At 42.1% G+C, this 13,248-nt stretch overlaps 1 pseudogene; it reads right to left on the reverse strand.

Annotated features, from left to right (window-relative positions):
* Positions 1-7,687: 7,687 nt before the first annotated feature.
* LOC148774315 (uncharacterized) lies at positions 7,688-9,126 on the reverse strand (annotated as a pseudogene).
* Positions 9,127-13,248: the final 4,122 nt, after the last annotated feature.

Consider the following 13,248-nt stretch of genomic DNA (forward strand, 5'->3'; position numbering starts at 1 on the left):
GAGCCAGGTAAGAATTCATAGTTATTATTGAACTTTATGCGACGAGTTGACTCACTGGAAAAGACTCTGATGCTGGGAAAGGTTGGGGGCGGGAGGAGAAGGGGACGACCGAGAATGAGATGGCTGGATGGCATCACCGACTTTGTGGACATGAGTTTGAGTGTACTCCGGGAGTTGGTGATGGACAGGGAGGCCTGGTGTGCTGTGATTCATGGGGTCGCAGAGAGTTGGACACGACTGAGCGACTGAACTGAACTGAACTGAACTGAATGTGCTTTATAGATTTTACAGGTTTAATAGATTAGTAGAGAAAACAATCCTTTTGACTATTTCTGAACTATGTAACTTTCTAACAGTTTTTTACTTTTTAATCTTGAATGAGCCACATAAATAATTTTAGATCAAAAGTATTGCTGTTCAAAATTGTTTGGAATATTTGATTAAATATTCAGAAAATGGTAGCACTTGGGATTTACTTCAATAGATCTGAGCTTGATTTTATGTAAAAATAATTAAGTCAACACAGAAACCTGACTGAGTGACTGAATTGAGCTGAATGCAGAGACCACACTAATGGATGTTTTACCAGTTGAGGTAACTGGTAAAAATATTAAAAATAGAAAAAATGTCATATACTGCTAACATTTTCATGCACACAAACATACACTAGTTGGGAGAAAAATTATTCATGTTTACAAAATCAGGAATAGAGTTCTGTGCTTAAATCTTATAATTTATTTGTGGCAATATTCTGTATTTTTTAAATACACTAAGGTTCAAAAACACATAATGGCATAAAATAAATTACAGCTCTTGGTTCTGAATCTCTTATTCCTTTTAAAATCTCTATCATTTGTGTTGAATTATATTATAGATTTAACAGTTAAACATAAATAAGTAATAACATTCTTGTAAATATTGTAGAAAATACAAAGATGTGATAAGAATTCTGTCTGGAAAATGAGTGCACAGTATATTACTAACGGAAATGATCAGACCTGGGCTTGAATGATGAAAACCTCCATTCCCAAAATGCAAGAACCTTACTAAACACAGGTGAGTGTTCATTTTCCAAAGCAAACAGAACTAAGAAGGCGCAATTTGCTACATTAATTTTGGCAGCTTATACACATCCCTCACTAAATCTTTCAAAAATTCTTATTAAAGTCAAAAAGCAGGAACATCACAGTTGCAATATCACAGAAGCACCTGAGCCAGGGAATGTGAGGTGTAGTGGGATAAATGTTAGCAGTGACCTGAATCCTGAAAAGTATCAATTTTATACAAAATTCACTTATATAACTTCCATGTTCTGTATCCTAAGACTACACCTAAGAGTGAGTCCTTCCTACCAATATAGAGAAGGGTCTCTCATACTTTTCTCCTTCTTTTCCCCAAACTGCCTGTGAAACTCTGGACCACTGAGGTAACTCTATTCATAAGGACAATTTCTTAATCGTGTTCTAAATGTCTGAAGTTGCATATACATGTAAATTCATCACTGATTTCCCCTACTTCTCTGAGATCCCAAGACTGAACCACATGCCAGTGGGAATCTCAGAACCTATGCCTCCCCATGTTGATCTGTCACAAATGGAATATTTTCACCAGTTGAAAGTCACTCATTCAGGTTAAGAATTCATCATGCTCTATAGAAAGCCAGGATACAGACAAGGGAGACACAAGGTTCTGGGAAACAAGGGAGAAGTGATCTAAAGAGCCGGTCCTCACTATGATAAGAAAATGAAAAAATAAGAAGTTGATAACAAACACCCCAGGCAGAAAAATTAGAAGCAGAGAACTAAAAGTTTGCAGGTTTCCTCAGTTCAAGCATTTTAGGGGGAAAAGAACACATAGCCCCAGACCCAGGACAGGACATGTACCCGAGAAGCTGCCATTTCCTCCTCTTCTTCCTCCTGCTCTGTCTTCTCTGAGGATGTTATGCAGTGAACATATCTCTGCATCTTCAGAAAATACCTTCAAAGGCATCCGCACATCTCTTTAAGCTGAAACTACTTCACCTACAGACAGAAGGACCTTGAAAAGCTGAAAAGACCTACCTCTCCTGTCCTGTCTCAGAGAGATTCAGAACAATTACTTCCTACCTGGAGACCAATCTGTGAACTTATTTCTTGATTGTTCTCTCCTCAGAGACAGCTCCTAACCCTCTGCTCACAGACCATGTGAGCTGACTGACTTCCCCAGTCCAAATCCAGCTAGACCAACCCTGCTGCCTCTCCTCAGACTGAAGCTGGGGCTCAACTCTCACAGATGGAGCAGGAGCCATGTCCTTAACCCGGGCCTCCCCTTAGAATCCCCTGGAGCACTTCCTACACACCACACTGATGCTCCCACAGGACCAAGAGAGAATTCTGTGGGGAGGTTATCACTTAACACTGGTCACGTGATCTTGATAGGAAACCAGGTTGAAACCACTTAAAAGATTCTTTCTGAACCATTTCAATGAATATGAATCCCTCGAGGTCAGGTCCCCACTCTGAGAGGTGATGAATCTGCAGGTCTGAAGAGGGGTCGTATATTGTCACCCTGCTTATTTAACTTATATGCAAAGTACATCATGAGGAATGCTGGGCTGGAAGAAGCACAAGCTGGAATCAAGATTGCAGGGAGAAATATCAATAACCTCAGATATGCAGATGACAACACCCTTACGGCAGAAAGTGAAGAGGAACTCAAAAGCCTCTTGATGAAACTGAAAGAGGAGAGTGAAAAGTTTGGCTTGTAGCTCAACATTCAGAAAACGAAGATCATGGCATCTGGTCCCATCACTTCATGGGAAATAGATGGGGAAACAATGGAAACAGTGTCAGACTTTATTTTTTTGGGCTCCAAAATCACTGCTGATGCTGATTGCAGCCATGAAATTAAAAGACGCTTACTCCTTGGAAGGAAAGTTATGACCAACCTAGATAGCATATTAAAAAGCAGAGATATTACTTTGCCAACCAAGGTCTGTCTAGTCAAGGCTATGGTTTTTCCCGTGGCCATGTATGGATGTGAGAGTTGGACTATGAAGAAAGCTGATCACTGAAGAATTGATGCTTTTGAACTGTGGTGTTGGAGAAGACTCTTGAGAGTCCCTTGTACTGCAAGGAGATCCAATCAGTCCATTCTAAAGGAGATCTGTCCTGGGTGTTCATTGGAAGGACTGATGCTAAAGCTGAAACTGCAATACTTTGGCCACCTCATGCGACGAGTTGACTCACTGGAAGAGTCTGATGCTGAGAGGGATTGAGGGTGGGAGGAAACGGGGACGACAGAGAATGAGATGGCTGGATCGCATCACCGACTCGATGGACATGAGTTTGAGTGAACTCCGGCAGTTGGTGATGGACAGGGAAGCCTGGCGTGCTGTGATTCATGGGGTCGCAAAGAGTCAGACACGACTGAGCGACTGGACTGAACTGAACTGAACTGAAGAGGGGCTAGGAAATAAGTCTCCAGCAAGTTCCCTGTTTATTTTGATGCTTCTCCCCCAAGACCCACTCAGGAGCCCTGAGCTTGAGCCCTCAGCACACCTGAGACCTCTCAGGAGAGGAGGTTCTAGGGCAGGAATTTCTTAGGTCAAGGTTAGGACCAAGCAGAGAAAGCTCCAGTACTTGGGGTTCAGGCCTTTATAAGAGACCTTGGGTGAAGTGATGTGGGCTCCCCAGGCTGAGTGTGGATGGGTCCATTCAAACCAAGAGGAGCAGGAATCTGGTGAGCTCTGAGGGTGTCATTGAAGGGGGGCCTGTGAAGTAGAACCTGGGGTTGAGCAAGACTGCTGGTCTCAAGGTGGGTGGTCATCTAGTGCAGGTGCTCACAGGACTGGCTGGTTTGAGTTCAAGGACCTGCAGGCTGCCTCAGACAGATGCTGAGGCAGCAACAGCATGGAGCAGTTCAGGTAATCTCTTAAGCAATACTCTGTATGATCATTATTAGAACCGTCACAATGTCCCAGCAGTTACAGAGAGGGGGAAAAAGTACAATGGAGAAATGATGGGAAATATCCAATTATTTGACGCTTAAAGGCAGTGTGGAAACTAATTGTTACAGATATCATCCCTCTGTGCTAACAAAAAGTTTATTGTTAGGTATTCTTCCCTGCAACCTTAAATTGGTAGGTTGACATTTCATTCATTACACACCAAGTTTATCACAAGAAACCATCCAGTTTTATTAACATGTAATATCACACATAGTCAGAATAAAACCTTTTCCAATCCACTGTGTAACTGATTAAAATACAGATTACAAGCATAAAGAACATTATTCATTCCTCTGATACAATGATCTGAGAACTGTGATGTCTACGGTTACAAAATGGAGGCTAATCATTTACGAAACAAGACATACACTAATTACATGACTTTTCTGGGAAGGGTTTCCATACATTTCTAGGGTATCAGAGATGTCTTTACTTGAAACATGTCAACTAATATTCATGACTTCTGTTGATATTATAAAGATACATCAAGATTTCAGTGAACTATCATTTTATTTTCCTTAAAAAGCAAGTGACATGAAAATGTACATCTTACTTTAATATGTGGAGTTACTCCCTGAACACCTGCCTCATGGTGACCTATCAGTTCAGTTCAGTTCAGTTCAGTCGCTCAGTCGTGTCCGACTCTCCGCGACCCCATGAATCACAGCACGCCAGGCCTCCCTGTCCATCACCAACTCCCGGAGTACACTCAAACTCATGTCCATAGAATCGGTGATGCCATCCAGCCATCTCATTCTCCGTCGTCCCCTTCTCCTCCCGCCCCCAACCTTTCCCAGCATCAGAGTCTTTTCCAGTGAGTCAACTCGTCGCATGAGGTGGCCAAAGTATTGGAGTTTCAGCTTTAGCATCAGTCCCTCCAATGAACATCCAGGATTGATCTCCTTTAGAATGGACTGGTTGGATCTCCTTGCAGTATAAGGGACTCTCAAGAGTCTTCTCCAACACCACAGTTCAAAAGCATCGATTCTTCGGCGATCAGCTTTCTTCACAGTCCAACTCTCACATCCATACATGACCACGGGAAAAACCATTGCCTTGACTAGACGGACCTTGGTCGGCAAAGTAATGTCTCTGCTTTTTAATATACTATCAAGGTTGGTCATAACTTTCCTTCCAAGGAGCAAGCGTCTTTTAATTTCATGGCTGCAATCAGCATCTGCAGTGATTTTGGAGCCCAAAAAAACAAAGTCTGACACTGTTTCCACTGTTTTTCCATCTATTTCCCATGAAGTGATGGGACCAGATGCCATGATCTTTGTTTTCTGAATGTTGAGCTTCAAGCCAACCTTTTCACTCTCCTCTTTCACTTTCATCAAGAGGCTTTTGAGTTCCTCTTCACTTTCTGCCATAAGGGTAGTGTCATCTGCATATCTGAGGTTATTGATATTTCTCCCAGCAATCTTGATTCCAGCTTGTGCTTCTTCCAGCCCAGCGTTCCTCATGATGTACTCTGCATATAAGTTAAATAAGCAAGGTGACAATATACAACCTTGACGTACACCTTTTCCTATTTGGAACCAGTCTGTTGTTCCATGACCAGTTCTAACTGTTGCTTCCTGACCTGCATACAGTTTTCTCAAGAGGCAGGTCAGGTGGTCTGGGATTCCCATCTCTTTCAGAATGTTCCACAGTTTATTGTGATCCACACAGTCAAAGGCTTTGGCATAGTCAATGAAGCAGAAATAGATGTTTTTCTGAAACTCTCTTGCTTTCTCCATGATCCAGCGGATGTTGGCAATTTGATCTCTGGTGCCTCTGCCTTTTCTAAAACCTGCTTGAACATCTGGGAGTTCACGGTTTACATACTGCTGAAGCCTGGCTTGGAGAATTTTGAGCATGACTTTACTAGCGTGTGAGATGAGGGCAATTGTGCGGTAGTTTGAGCATTCTTTGGCATTGCCTTTCTTTGGGATTGGAATGAAGACTGACCTCTTCCAGTCCTGTGGCCACTGCTGAGTTTTCCAAATCTGCTGGCATATTGAGTGCAGCACTTTCACAGCATCATCTTTCAAGACTTGAAATAGCTCAACTGGAATTCCATCACCTCCACTAGCTTTGTTCGTAGTGATGCTTTCTAAGGCCCACTTGACTTCACATTCCAAGATGTCTGGCTCTAGGTCAGTGATCACATTATCGTGACTATCTTGGTCGTGAAGATCTTTTTTGTACAGTTCTTCTGTGTATTCCTGCCACCTCTTCTTAATATCTTCTGCTTCTGTTAGGTCCATACCATTTCTGTCCTTTATCGAGCCCATCTTTGCATGAAATGTTCCCTTGGAATCTCTAATTTTCTTGAAGAGCTCTCTTGTTTTTCCTATTCTGTTGTTTTCCTCTATTTCTTTGCATTGATCACTGAGGAAGGCTTTCTTATCTCTCCTTGCTATTCTTTGGAACTCTGCATTCAGATGCTTATATCTTTCCTTTTCTCCTTTGCTTTTTGCCTCTCTTCTTTTTACAGCTATTTGTAAGGCCTCCTCAGACAGCCATTTCGCTCTTTTGCATTTCTTTTCCATGGGGATGGTCTTGGTCCCTGTCTCCTGTACAATGTCATGAACCTCCGTCCAGAGTTCATCAGGCACTCTGTCAATCAGATCTAGTCCCTTAAATCTATTTCTCACTTCCACTGCATAATCATAAGGGATTTGATTGAGGTCATATCTGAATGGTCTAGTGGTTTTCCCGACTTTCTTCAATTTAAGTCTGAACTTCGCAATAAGGAGTTCATGATCTGAGCCACAGTCAGCTCCTGGTCTTGTTTTCGCTAACTGTATACAGCTTCTCCATCTTTGGTTGCAAAGAATATAATCAATCTGATTTCGGTGTTGACCATCTGGTGATGTCCATGTGTAGAGTCTTCTCTTGTGTTGTTGGAAGAGGGTGTTTGCTATGACCAGTGCATTCTCTTGACAAAACTCTATTAGCCTTTGCCCTGCTTCATTCCGTGCTCCAAGGCCAAATTTGCCAGTTACTCCAGGTGTTTCTTGACTTCCTACTTTTGCATTCCAGTCCCCTAGAATGAAAAGGACATCTTTTTTGGGTGTTAGTTCTAAAAGGTCTTGTAGGTCTTCATAGAACCGATTAACTTCGGCTTCTTCAGCATTACTGGTTGGGGCATAGGCCTGGATTACTGTAATATTGAATGGTTTGCCTTGGAAACGAACAGAAATCATCCTGTCATTTTTAAGATTGCATCCAAGTACTGCATTTCGGACTCTTCTGTTGACCATGATGGCTACTCCATTTCTTCTAAGGGATTCCTGCCCACAGTAGTAGATATAATGGTCATCCGAGTTAAATTCACCCATTCCAGTCCATTTTAATTCACTGATTCCTAGAATGTCGACGTTCACTCTTGCCATCTCCTGTTTGACCACTTCCAATTTGCCTTGATTCATGGACCTAACATTCCAGGTTCCTATGCAATATTGCTCTTTACAGCACCGGACCTTGTTTCTATCACTGGTCACATCCACAGCTGGGTATTGGTTTTGCTTTTGCTCCATCCCTTTATTCCTTCTATAGTTATTTCTCCACTGAGCTCCAGTAGCATACTGGGGACCTACCGACCTGGGGAATTCCTCATTCAGTATCCTATCATTTTGCCCTTTGTTACTGTTCATGGGGTTCTCAAGGCAAGTATACTGAAGTGGTTTGCCATTCCCTTCTCCAGGGATAGGGATGTTTGAAATGAATGACTAACACCTCCATTTAGATGTTCAGTGTATGTGTTACATTACTGTGTCCTTAATCTTCTAATGGAGAATAAATATAAATGATTTCTCTCTAGGATAGAAGGCCTTGTCTCATCTTTGAGATAGCAACCATCAAAAACATAACTTTGCATACACACTAGAAATGAAGCATAGCAGCATGGAGTAATTTGAGAGTTGACTAACATTTATTTTGGTTTTTAAATAATCACAAACCATGTCAATATAAACAAAGATATATTGCTAATCTTCATCCTGTGATCCATACTAACATATCAATTTTCTATCTGTTTTAACTATGGATTACTATCTACAATACTTCTCCTGAAGAGGAACTTCAAAAAACAGGATTGATGAAATGCTTTCTATTGTGCGGGCTTCCCTGATACCTCAGTTGGTAAAGAATCCGCTTCCAAATCCAGTATTCTGGCCTGGAAAATTCCATGGACACAGTCCTTGGGGTTGCAAAGAATTGGACACAACTGAGACTTCCACTTTTTCTAGTGTGCAATTTCTGGTATTTATTTAGATTTAATTTTCATTAAATACTTTTCTACATTTTTTTAAAATGTCATTCCTTATCTTTCTTAAATAAATGGTCTTGTATTTTCTGAACTGTATATTTAGGACAAACCTCTTCCATCACTTATTACTAGAGTTTCTCTCCAGTATGTGTTCTCTGATGTCTAGTCAGGTGAGAGCTCTGATTAAAGCCTTTGCCACAATCTTTACATTTATAAGGTTTTTCCTCCAGTATGAATTCTCTGATGTTGAGTAAGATGTGAGTGCTTGATAAAGGCTTTTCCACATTCTTTACATTTGTAAGGTTTCTCTCCAGTATGAATTCGCTGGTGTTGAATAAGACTTGAGTGGTGACCGAAGGCTTTTCCACATTCTTTACATTTATAAGGTTTCTCTCCAGTATGAATTAACTGATGGTAAGTAAGACCTGAGTGCTTGCCAAAGTCTTTGCCACAATCCTTACATTTATAAGGCTTCTCTCCAGTATGAATTCGCTGGTGTTTAGTAAGAGTTGAGTTCTGACTAAAGGATTTCCCACATTCTGTACATTTATAAGGTTTCTCTCCAGTATGAATTCTCTGATGGTAAGTAAGACCCGAGCACTGGTTAAATTCTTTGCCACAATCCTTACATTTATAAGGCTTCTCTCCAGTATGAATTCGCTGGTGTTTAGTAAGAGTTGAGTAGTGACTGAAGGCTTTTCCGCATTCTTTACATTTATAAGATTTCTCTCCAGTATGAATTCTCTGATGGTAAGTAAGACCCGAGCACTGGTTAAATTCTTTGCCACAATCCTTACATTTATAAGGCTTCTCTCCAGTATGAATTCGCTGGTGTTTAGTAAGAGTTGAGTAGTGACTGAAGGCTTTTCCGCATTCTTTACATTTATAAGATTTCTCTCCAGTATGGATTACTTGATGTTTAGTAAGACATGAGTGCTGTCTAAATGCTTTGCCACAATCCTTACATTTGTAAGGCTTCTCTCCAGTATGAATTCTCCGATGGTAAGTAAGACCTGAGCAGTGGTTAAATTCTTTGCCACAATCCTTACATTTATAAGGCTTCTCTCCAGTATGAAATCGCTGGTGTTGAGTAAGAGTTGAGTTCTGACTAAAGGATTTCCCACATTCTGTACATTTATAAGGTTTCTCTCCAGTATGAATTCTCTGATGTTGAGTAAGATGTGAGTGCTTGATAAAGGCTTTTCCACATTCTTTACATTTGTAAGGTTTCTCTCCAGTATGAATTCGCTGGTGTTGAATAAGACTTGAGTGGTGACCAAAGGCTTTTCCACATTCTTTACATTTATAAGGTTTCTCTCCAGTATGAATTAACTGATGGTAAGTAAGACCTGAGTGCTTGCCAAAGTCTTTGCCACAATCCTTACATTTATAAGGCTTCTCTCCAGTATGAATTCTCTGGTGTTGAGTAAGATTTGACTTGTGATTAAAGGCTTTGCCACACTTCATACATTTGTATGATTTCTGCTGCATATGAATTATCTGATGTTGTGTAAGACATAAGCTACAAGGAAGCACTTTGCCACATTCTTTACATTTGTTTGGTTTCTCCCCAGCATGAACTCGCTGATGCAGACTGAAATGTGAACACCTAAAAATGGCTTTGCCACTTTCCTTACCTTTATAAGGTTTCTGCTCTCTATGGATTTGCTGATGTTGAGTAAGACTTGAACTCTGATTAAAGGCTTTGCCACACTTTGTACATTTATAATGTTTCTCCCCAGTATGAATTCGCTGGTGTCGACTAAGATTTGAGTAAGACATAAATGCTTTTCCACATTCCTTACATTTGTAAGGTTTCTTGCCAGTGTGGATTTGCCGATCTTGACTAAGCTTTGAATTCCGATTAGAGGTGTTGCCACACTCTGTACATTTGAAAGGTTTCCATCCTGAATGAATTTTTCTGTGTCTACTTAGACTGGATGAGTTAGTAAAGGCTTTCTCACATTTCTTACACTTGTAACTTTTCTGCGGATTCTGAATACTCTGTTGTTGAGTTTGATTTGAAGATTGATTAGAAACATCACCATATTCACAATTATAAGTCTTCTCTCCAGTATGTGTACTCTCATTTAGTGGAAGACCTGATGTTTGATAAAATATATTCTTACATGTACTATTTTTAGAATCTTTGTCTGAAGACTGAGGTCCCTGATGTTTCATAGGGTTAGAGTCTTGTTCAGTTTTATATCCAGTTTCATTGCATGAATGGCTTCTCACTCCATCATAAATATTCTTGTAATTATTGGGGGTAGAGCTCTTACTTAAGACTTGACTTGTGTTATTACACATGAGAAGTTGTTCCGTATTAACCATATCATGTGTATTGAACAATGATGGTGGTATTAACTCTCTCCCATTATTATCAACATTATACATTTTGGAACAGAGAGAAACTGTCTGTTGGTGGAAGAATAATGACCCCTTGCTCACAGATCCCTCAAACTGATTATATTGTGAGTCTTCCCCATCATTTTTAAATTTCTGGTTTTCAGACATGCTTGAATGCATGTGTAATCGAAGCCTGTGTTCAGAGTGGTTTGAATGAGTATTTACAGTAGAGACTGGATGACTTTCCAGATTTTCCACATTTCCCTTCAGAGAACGTGTATGTTTCAAAAAATGATTTAAGCCTTTGCTTGAAAAGATACACTTCTCTGCAGATGTTGATAACTGAAATGGGTGCTTTCGGCAATTTGACTCACACCGCTCGTTTCTTTTGGCAGTCATGTCCGCATTGTGTGAAGATGTCTCGATTTCTTTACGTCCATATAAACGTCTTCTAGGTCTTTCATATACCACCATATATTCCTGGTCTTTCATTAAATGTTTGTTTCCAGGGTGAGCTCTTTCATGTATTCCTAAGTTTGCTTTTTGGGTTAAATTTTCCAACCTTGGATTCTTTGACATCAAGCCACGGGTGTTCTGAGAAGACACAGCTGCAAGATACCGAATAAAAATTTTCTTATCTACTATTCTTGTCTACTGGGGCTGGTGTGAGCTCAGTTAGGACAGAAGTGGAGCCTCATTCTCTGTGGGAAGAGATCACGGCAACAGCCTGTGGCAGCGGGACAGAGTGAGACCTGCACACAGGGTACTGAGCCCAGCCCTGCCCGCCCAGCCTGAGAGGGCGTCCACCAATGCAGACAAGGGCTGGGTGCTGGGATGTGAGGTCTGGAGAGCAGACCCAGGCAGAGGACTGCTGTGGGCTGTGAGGAGACATCCTGAGGGGACGGGAGTGAGGGAGGAGCTCTGCAAACGGGATGCTTGTGGAGGAAGCCTGAACCACCAGAGAGCAGAGCACCATTACTGAGTGATGCCCAAAGGGAAGACCCACCATTGCAGCCTCTCTCCCCCTGTGCTGGCCCCTCCTCCCCAGCACTAGGAAGGGCCACCACCCGGGTGGGCTCTATTGAGCTCCAGCCACAGCCTCCCTCATGCACCTCCTCCACAATCAGCAGACTCCTGTGCTCTGGGAGCAGACACCTGTGGGTGGGCCACACACACAGAAGGAACTGAAAGCTCAGCTGAGCCCCAGGGTTAAGGAAGAAAAACTGAAGTCTCTCCTCACGATTGCACAAACCATGCTTTTATATTCACAACTGGCTTTGTCAACTCAGCCCCTACAGAGAATCTGAATGGACAACCAGGGCTCCCCCAGTCATGGAGGTATAGCTTTAGCAGCTGTAGACTTTGTGGGGATGTACACGAGGGGCTGGGGCCAGGCCAGAGTCTGAGCTGCCCCCATAGCACCACAGTGGGCCCAGCTCCATGAATGCAATTCTGGGACCTGAGTTCACTGGATCTATGCTGGTGATCCGGTGAAAACAACATCTGAGAGACCCCAGAGCAATGTGCCAGCATGCCCATGGTTGAGGGGGCGCCAAGAGCAGTGCCAACACGGGGTCACATGAGAGTCACACAGTACATGAGCACTCCCCGAGGTGAACATCCCCAGAGGAGCAATCCTCGGTGGCTTCTCTCCCAGTGGGTGTGCTCCAATCCCACCTGCCTCGACCACAGATCAGAATCACAGTGAAGAAACAGATCTGGGGGCTTCTACTCCACCAACCAGGGAGCAGACCCCACCACAGACAGGGCCGTGACAGCCACAAAGCCAAGGGGGAAGCTCCCCTCAACATCCAGGGCAGGCTCGGGTCACAGTAACAGTAATCAAAAACTCATCAAGGGGGTAAGGGCACAAGCCTCTGGACCAACCTCACCCCCCAGGGTGAAGACAGCAGAGCAAGCGGAGCTAGGATCCTGCAGCCTACAGAACAGACCACAAACCCAGAAAATGTGACAAAATGAGAGGACAAAGAAGTTTGGTGTAGAGGAAGGAGCAAGATAAAAAGCTACAAAAACCAGTGAATGAAGAGGAGACAGGAAGTGTAATGATTACTTTTTGACTTAAGTCATCTTAAACGCAGTCGCCACTAGGTGCCCTCTAATTCTTTAACCCGTTTCTTATTTTAGCATGTTCCATTAGATGTTTCAATCTAAAAATCATGATACTGATGTAGGTCTAACCACCACACGTAAGACAAAGTCTGGGGAAGCTGATAACAAGATTAATTAATAAAGAAGCAGTTCCTGAGAAACTGAATAAGAAATGAGACTTTAAAAAAATATGGTCGGAACACAGGGAACGCTATCAATGCTCTGTGGAGATCTAATTGGGAAGGAAACCTAAAAAAGAGTAGATATCTATTCGTAAAATGGATTCTCTTTGCTGTACAACATTGTAAACCAGTTATACTCCAATACATTTTAAAAAGATTACATTATCTAAAAATTGTAATAGTTTGAAACCACTAAAAATATGGTGGAAAATGTTTTAAGCTCTTCCGTTCCGTTCCGTTCCGTTCCGTCGCTCAGTCGTGTCCAACTCTTTGCGACCCCATGGACTGTAGCCTACCAGGCTTCTCCGTCCATGGGATTCTCCAGGCAAGAATACTGGAGTGGGTTACCGTTTCCTTCTCCAGGG

Source organism: Moschus berezovskii, chromosome 22 (assembly GCF_049115385.1).
Source record: "Moschus berezovskii isolate FMDL1 chromosome 22, NW_MosBer_1.0, whole genome shotgun sequence".
Lineage (NCBI taxonomy): Eukaryota > Metazoa > Chordata > Mammalia > Artiodactyla > Moschidae > Moschus > Moschus berezovskii.